The sequence below is a fragment of the Eulemur rufifrons genome, chromosome 29 (assembly GCF_041146395.1).
Source record: "Eulemur rufifrons isolate Redbay chromosome 29, OSU_ERuf_1, whole genome shotgun sequence".
Lineage (NCBI taxonomy): Eukaryota > Metazoa > Chordata > Mammalia > Primates > Lemuridae > Eulemur > Eulemur rufifrons.
The window spans coordinates 42,022,351-42,031,493 of record NC_091011.1 but is presented as its reverse complement, the minus strand read 5'-3'; positions in this window follow the sequence as shown (position 1 = coordinate 42,031,493).

Sequence of the window (9,143 nt, the reverse complement as noted above, 5' to 3'; positions counted from 1 at the left end):
ATCATTCAATTTATGAAAAGCATATTGCCTTAACATAATTTCTTAATGGGAAATTTAGATACAGGAATTTAATTAGCTGGGCTCTTAAAATACAAAGTCACAAAGGCAGAGTAGTCTGGAAGAGCATTTGAAGGGATTAATGTCTCATAAACTTGAAACAGACATTTATGTAAGAATTCATGCATATTGTTGGTCTTACATCTTTTTAAAGAATATTAGCCTCATTTATACATACATGCATACATACATATATACATACGTGTGAGTATGCAAGCCTAGAGTTTGAAATAGCAAATGTCAAAATTTATTGTTATTCAGATTTATATCATATTGCAGACACATACTTTGCCGGTGACAGTTGCTACTATAAAATGTAGTAACAATAAGTATCCTTTTTAGCAGCAAGTAATATAACTTATTATTTCATGGTAAAAATTTGATACAGCGTTTTTGTGCTACTATATTAGGTCAAAGAAAAATTATTTTTCTCATCAATTTGGAAATTTGTATTATGCATTAAGCAGGTGTACTTAATATTTGAACAACTACGGATATGTATCTTTATGGGTACATAAATGTTCCCAAAATAAAGGACGATGTATAATTTGTGGAGCAAACATATTGAGCAACTTTATAAATGGTGAGAAGTATCTCTTGCAAAAGTAATATGTTTTTAAAGTAATATGTTTTATCATCTTAAATCTTATGACATTTTCTTTTCATTCCTCAAAAATGGAATGTAAGGTCACTTGTGACTGTTAGGACAAATTAGCATTTTTTAAAGATAGCTTTCTGAAATACATTAAATTATTTTTGGGAAATTTAGTATAACTCTCTCCTTCAGTGAATGTTAATATACTGTTGGCTTCCAGAAGAGAATACTCCTCCAGGAAAGGGAACATTTTTTTCCACTGAAGAGTCAGACACAAATTGGAGACAAGTAAGCTGGGGCAGATTCTTAAGGTCATTTGGGACAATTGCTTTTTTAGAAACATTGTTCATCAACTTGATGAACAATAATTTTTTAAGTGTGCTTTATTGAATTCTGATATTTCTATGTTTAGAAAATGTTATGTGAGCTTCTGAATGTGTCTGTTCCCTATGGGGACCTGGGAAATTAAAAACATGTATCTGACAAAACATATCCTATCGGAAAAAAATTAGCCAAAAAAGTTATTCAGTACTTCTGGTTTACCTCTTTTGCTTATTCATTGAGAGTCCACTCCTAGTATGTGGAACTCTGCAGATTTCTAAATAACTTTTCAAATGCTGTATATATTTTCTCAAGCAGAGACATCTGAGCATAGTGAAAATAAATTCTCATAGAACAAAATTGCCAAGCATATGTGACGAAACTGTAGGGAAAAAGGGCATAACTTTAATCTTCAAAGAAGCTTAAAAATAGCTCCGCAGTTATTATGCATGAGGCCTGACAATTGACATTTCTCATTTTGGCAGCATTCACCTACAGCCCCCTGTCAGCAACTGAACACATTCATCTCTGGAATAAATGATTAATGAGCTGCCTATCATTTCTACTGCTTTTGTACCAAGTGGTAAAGGCTTCAGTTGATCAGATTGCAGCCATCAGCATCGTTACTGAAATTGATTCTGCCTCTAGAGGGTTGTGCTAGGACAATCAATTAGCATTTAAATAAAAGAATTAAGTTATGGCATTAAAAATAACACAAAATAACCCCTTCTGAGTCATTCTGTCACACCTGGTACGGTGGTTTTTTTGGTTTGGTTTGGTTTGCTTATCAACCAGCATCACAAAACCTTAGATTGAGGAAGGAAGCATGGAAGAATTGTTGGAAGAATTTTTTTTTTTTCTTGAAGAGAAAAAACCCTAAGATTTCCAAACTTCCTGTTCTTTTCACTGATCACTGTCAAGTTGCATGAAATGTAAATTTATGAAATGCTGCAACTTGCATTCAATGGTGAGCAATGAAGTTGCCAAATTATTTCCTTTAGAGGAAAAGTAAAAGGATAGATAGGTTTAGACATTTTTGAAAGTCCAGAATTTATCCAGAAAGGGGGACGTTAGAGAATCTAGAGTGACAAATAATACTGAGATACAGTGAAATGAAACTTTTCTTATATTTCAGCAAGAGGATGTGGGAATAAGGGATAAGAACATCATCGTTTAGGTGTCCGAGTGGTGTGGGCTGCATTTCTAAAACAGATGGTAGATAACATGGGTCCGCGTAGGCCTACAAACAAGTGACAGATTGTAGTTTTGGTAAAGTGATACATCCAAGGGAAATGAATGGAACTTAGAACTTCTATTTTAGCATCTCTCTATGCTCTTAGGATTCCTGTCCTCAAGTTCTCAGTATTACTGAGTTTAAACTCCTCCCTCATCTACTTTCATCTTCCAGCATCACACTCTTTAGTACATTCCCTCATATTTTCTCCTTGCTTCCTCTCTCTGCCACTCTGACTTTCATAAGACCAACTGTTTATTCTACCTCTGAACTAAGACAACTACCTGAACTACATTGTATTGGTCCCCCAGTCTAAGTGCATGTGCGTTTTCTTCAGAGCTGAAACTGATTGTTCAATGAAGTGGAGCCATTCTGGTTTTTCTCAGTCCAGCTACATCTGCCCTGTACTTGACTAATATTCTGTCCGAGTCTAGTAGTTAGGCCGTTGGTGGTGGTATTGTGTTTTCATCTTTTTCTGTCTTTGTGTGTATTTTAAGAAGAAACTAGAAAAGGCTACTTTGAGGACTGCTCGGTAGAGGACATCTTACACAATATTGATTAAGATACATGGTTGAGGCTTACTTGTATTTTGGAAAATGGGAAGAAAGTGGTCATAGTAAGAAGAAACACTAGGGTGATAAGAAAAACACCTGGGAACAAGATTTCTTCATGCAAACCAGCAGCAAACTTGTTTTATATGTTAAAATTCCCCAGTGACAAATATAATAGCTTTTTTCAGTCACCGTGAGATGAGCAGATTAAGCCAAACTGTGCTTGATCTGGTAGCAAGTGAATGACCATACTCCTCTTCTTCATCCTTGGCACAAGTAGCTTATCAATTTCCCACATTCCCTCAGAACTCTTTTGAGCATGGTATTCCAGGCACCAACTACCAACTGGCCAACATCCACCAATTTGCCATTTTTAGCCTAACAACCAATTTGGAAAATAACTAACAAGTTATCTAAAAATCATAAATTGTTAGAACTGGAAGAAAGCTAGATATGCTCTGAATGGTAAAGCTGGAATTAGATCTCAGGTCTCTTGGTTGAAGTCTAGTAGTCTTCTATTTCATAGATCAATGTGCCAGACCAGATGAGTTCTTCTTTTTTTGTACAGTGTGTATTACATGAATTTTTATTATAAAAACAATGCAGGCTCATGGTACAGCCACTGTACAAAACAGTGTGGCAGTTCTTCAAAAAAAATTAAAGATAAAATTATTTGATCAGGCAATTCCACTTCTGGGTATGTGCTTAAAAGAATTGAAAGCAGGATCTCAAAGAGATATTTGTATACTGTTCATAGCAGCACTATTCACAGTAGCTAAAATGTGGAAGCAATTCAAGTGTCCATGGACAGATAAGGAAAATGTGGTATACACATTCAGTGGAATATTATTGAGCCTTAAAAAGGAAGGAAATTTTGATATATGACATTATGCTAAGTGAAATAATCCAGTCACAACACAAATACCTAATGATTACACCTATCTTTAGAATAGTCAACATCATAGAAACAGAAACTAGAAAGGTGGTAGCCAGGGGTAAAGGTGGGGAGAGGGGGGAGTTATTATTGGATGGGTGTAGAGTTCAGTTTTACAAGATGAAAAGAGTTTTGGAGGTGGATGGTGGTGATAGTTGTACAGTATTATGAATGTACATTTAATATCACTGAACTGTGCACTTAAAAATGGTTAAGATGATAAATTTTATGTTATGTGCATTTTACCACAATGAAAATATTGGGAAAAAAATGCAGGAGGCTAAGGTGGGAGGATCCCTTGAGGCCAGGAATTCAAGACCAGGATGGGTGGCATAGTGAGACTCTCGTTTCTTTAAAAACACCTGTAATCCCATCACATTGGGAGGTCTAGGAAGGAGGATCACTTGAGGCCAGGAGTTTGAGAATGGCCTGGGCAACATAGTGAGAATCCACCTCTACAAAAAAAAAAAAAAAATACAAAATTTAGCCAGGCGTGGTGACACATGCTTGTAGTCCCAGCTATTTGGGAGGCTGAGGCAGTAGAATCCCTTGAGCCCAGGAGTTTGAGGTTGCAGTGAGCTATGATGACACCACCATGCTTTAACCCTGGTAACACAGTGAGACCCTGTCTCAGAAAACAAATCATACTGTATAAAGTCTCCTCTAATTTCTTTTTTCTGCCTAAAATATATATCTTACAGAGTTTTCCTTATTAGCCCGTATATACTTACTTTAAAAAAAAAACTGAATAGTATGCAATTTTGTGGCTATATCTCCCATTGATAGAAATTTAGGGTATTTCCATTTGTTTTTACAAATAATGTTGTAGGGAGCATCCCTGCATATAAATCTTTGTGTATGTTGTGAGTAAGCGTGTCTGTCAGATAAATTACAGAGATGTAATTGTGAGCCAAAAGTTATATGTATTTTACATTTTGATAGTTATTGCCAAATAGCCTTCCAAAGGTTGAACCAACTGTTTCCCTATAAACTATATGGTATGGGAAAGTGCCTGTTTCCCCAATATCTTTAACACTGAGCATTGTAAACTTTCTAGTTATAGCCATATAATAAATGAAAATCTTAAAATTTTAATTTATGTACATTGAATTCTGGGTGAAGTTAAGCATAGTTTGTATGATTATCCACTGTTTGTATTTGTATTTCCATGCTCAATCTTAATGGTGTTTACTTTTGAGAAAAAGAAATAACAATGCGGGAAATCCCTGAATTAGCTGTAATTCTCTTTATCTACCTTTTCTGCTAAAATTTGAAAATTACCTTTGGTCCATTTCCTCATTGTCAATGCTTTAATGTCTCTAAAAATGATATTAATTTCCTTCCCCCCACATTGATCAACCCCTTAAATCCCACACCCCAAAGAGAAAAACAAAAGCTCTCACTTTTTATGTTGCTTCAATTGGGAAGATTTTAGCATTGATTGCACTAAACCTTTGTAAAGGGATGCAGTAGTATGTCACAGTGGTAAAAAATTACATCTCTGACATCAGACAGACATGGTTTTGACTGTTATCTAGTAGCTATATGACCTTAGTCAAATTAGGTAACACCTCCCATCTTTGGTTTTCTCACTTAAGAAGGGGTGATAGTGATATGTTAAATGTGATAAAGAACAAACATGGCTCATAAGAATCCTCCAAAAATGGAATTAATATCTATTGTAATTGCTGTTAAGTAATTTGGGAGCTACTTTAATGGATTTTGTGTAATGTACTGTCCTTAGTTCAAAATACGTAACACAATATACCTGGAGTCATTTTCCAGGTTTAAGTGTCTGTTTTTTCTTCTCCCCCTGCTGCTCGTTCTCCTCTTCCTCCCCTCTTCCCCTCCTCCTCTTCTTCTTTTTTAGACCTGGGGTCTTCCTATGTTGCCCAGGCTGGAGTGCAGTGGCTGTTCACAGGCATGATCATAGCACACTACAGCCTTGAATTCCTGGGCAATCCTCCTGCCTCAGCCTCCCAAGTAGCTGGCACTACAGGCAGGCGCTATTGCACCTGGCTCCTCATTTCTTTTAACGTAATCATTTCTCTCTCAACATTTAACCAAATTCTCCACACAAGTCACTAGGATTCAGGAGACATTGACTGCAGTGAGAGTCAGGAGGACTATAGTACTGCCAAAGGTCCCCGACGGTCTTGGTTCAGAGAATTTTCCCATAACATTGCTTAGTGTATTGATTGTACTTTATCATTTTCTTGCCACTTAGTGTGGGTCCTTAGTATTCATCTTGTTTCTCAGTGGTTTCCATTATAGATAAAATGATGTTTTCAGGGACAACAGAATGTCGGTTCCTTTTTATGAGAATGCCTTCATATACTGACAGGCCAAAGTGACTAGACTTGGCTGATTTAGTTAAATGAATTATATTGAAAAATGAGTCTTGTTTACCTGAGCGTTGACTATACAGGAAATATATATATAATATATAATATACATAATGAAGACTTTTTAGTTTAATTTTTGAATATGAAATTTATTCACATGTCTATTAGCCAGGGTTCTCCAGAGAAGCAGAACCAATAGGATATATATAGATATATACTAGTGGATTTATTATGGGAATTGGATCACATGACTATGGAGACTGAAAAGTACCATGATATTGCCATCTGCAAGCTGGAGAACCAGGAAAGCCAGTGGTGTAATTCAGCCAAAGTCTGAAGGCCTGAGAACCAGGGAAGCCAATGATGTAACTCTCAGTCCAAGGCTGAAGGCGTGAGAACTGGTGGGGGAAGGGTGCTGGTGTAAGACCTGAGTCCAGGGGCCCAAGAACCAGGAGATTTAATGTCTAAGGCAGGAGAAGATGGATGTACCAGCCCAGGAAAAGAGAGAAAATTCATTCTTCCTCTACCTTTCTGTTCTATTGTGGCACTCAATGGAGGGGAGTGATGTCCACCCACATAGGTGAGGGTGGATCTTCTTTAATCAGTCTACTGATTCAAATGCGAATCTCTTCCAGAAGCACCCTGACAGATATACCCAGAAATAATGTTTTACCAGCTATTCTCGCATTCCTGAGCCTAGTCAAGTTGAGACATAAAATTAACCACCACAACATAGTTCAAAAGTCAAGAAGTATAAAAGGAAACAAAGTGAAAAATTTTCTCTTCATCCTCATCCACTATCTTCCAGTTTCCCCATCATATCCTAATGGAGTTTGTAGTATATTGGAGAGGTAGGCAGGCAAAAAATTCTAATAAAGTACATTCAGTATTCTTGTTAGTGATTCTCACTGGGGCTGCAGGTTTTTGAAAGGAGGGTGTTTCAGAATCTTGGGCTGGGAAGCTTCAATCAGAGGATTTTAATATTTATCAAAGAGGAGTTTAAAAACATTGAGAAAAACTGAGTTAAAGGAATAAACTGTCAGTTAAAATAAAATGGTCCCTTGGCCTACTTCTTGGAATCTCTATTGCAATAATCACCTATGTGCATGGCAACTTCCTGGAGGTTACTTACATGAAAATGTATCCTGAAGTAATTCAAATGTGTTATGTGCTGGCCACTTTTTACTAAAATGCATAGGTTAAAACGAACTGTAATACTTTTGTCTGGATACTGAATCCAGCTAAATAGAAATTACCCATTTCCCAAGTTGTTATGTATTGCATATAATTTTAATATATTATTACAATTATAAATATGCACAATGTATAAATGTAACATTGTGTATAATATGCACAAATACACATTTGTTGTACAATATCATTGTGCAATATAATTGTAGTATTTTCAAGCCCTATATGAAAAACACTCTTATTTGCATGATAGTTTTCTTATAAATAGTTATGAAAATGAAAAAGTTTTTAGAAACAGTTTCCAGAGCCATAAACACTTAAATATTTTTGCCTAAACTTTCTCAATACTTTAGATGTTTTCCCCTAAACAAAGGATCTATCTTTATTTTTCATGAAATCATTTTTCTATTTTAGCATATATTTCTTTTTCACTTTAAAGTCTGCAATCTTCATTGTATAAACCTACAGGCTATATGAGTGAGGTAATCCACTCCCTCCTCCATTGGAAGGGGAATGTTTTCCTGTGCCACCATGTAATTTGCTTTGCAACAATTATTGCTATTTGTAACCATATCTTGTGATCACAAGACACATGTAGCTGAATTTAGAATCTGTTGAGAACACAGAAGGCAGCAGTACTGTTTCTAAATGTCATTGACTTAATGATTTTAACTCATAAAAATTTTAAAAGTTCAAATGCATCAATCCAAACCATCCATTTTTGAAATGTACTTTAGATAAATCCCTTGAAGTGTTCTGTTGTTCAAAATGGCCATCTTTTTGCATTATTTCCCCAAATCCCTATAATTCCTGACCTCATTTCCAATGAGGTAATTTATCAAATGACTTATCTGTAAGTCCTATCCTTAAAAATTATAGAAGCCAAATATCATGTGTTCCAGATTGTTTGGGGAGTCATACCTAGAAGCTCGTTGTGCCGTATAATCCTTTCCATCCTTTTGATTAAGAAATCATAGATGTGTATGTAACTGGTGTCTTTTACCAATTATTTTAGATGGAAATTTACAAATGCTTCTTGGCCATTTGTGGGGACCCATTTTTCCTTTTAAAAAGCGCCAAAACATTCAACCTTGAATCACAGGTAAAACAGAGAAGCATTATTTTTGTTTAAATAAATTATCTTAGGTATAATTTTAGAGTACATATGTGCTCATCATGTATTTTCCTTGTACTGCTTAAAATGTTATTCTTAAATTTGTACCTTAAATAGGTTCAGGCTATAAAATAGAAGATACAGGAAGAAAAACAACATAGAGCATATTTTATACATCTTGAAATGTTATGTTTATTTTCCTTAAGAAGGGATAAGCAGGATATTAGTACCGATTTTAGCAGATGAGAGGTCCTGTGACAAATGATGGTAATAAATTGACTGCCCCATTCTACCTCCACTGATAACTGAAGTTTACATCTGGTAAAGTTGTTTTGAATGAATTTATGATGAGAAAACGGAAAGGATAGAAGTCTTTGCAGCTGTCTTCTTTTTTTGGAAACAAGTGGGGTATAAATAAATAAATAAACAAATATATCATATTCTGAGTTGTTTTCATGACTTGATCAGACTGTTGAGAGTAAAGGAAATTGCCCAGTGGGTCAATTCCTTCAGGTCATCGGGTGCCAACAGAAAAAGAAGTCTACAAATTCCCCTGCTGTGGGGGCAATGATTTCCAATTCCCAGCTCTTCTCTTGGTCCATGGTATGTTCATCTGGAAAGCATTTAGTCATTTCTGAGGAGATTCCAAAATGAGGCAACCACTGGTCCACTCTCTGCCTCTCATAAAAGGTCAAATACATGACCAACTATGGCACACATTTCTGAGCCATATGGAAGAAATAATTGACTAAATGGGACTCTGATCACTTAAAAGAATAGATGCTGTATTCTCTCATCAGG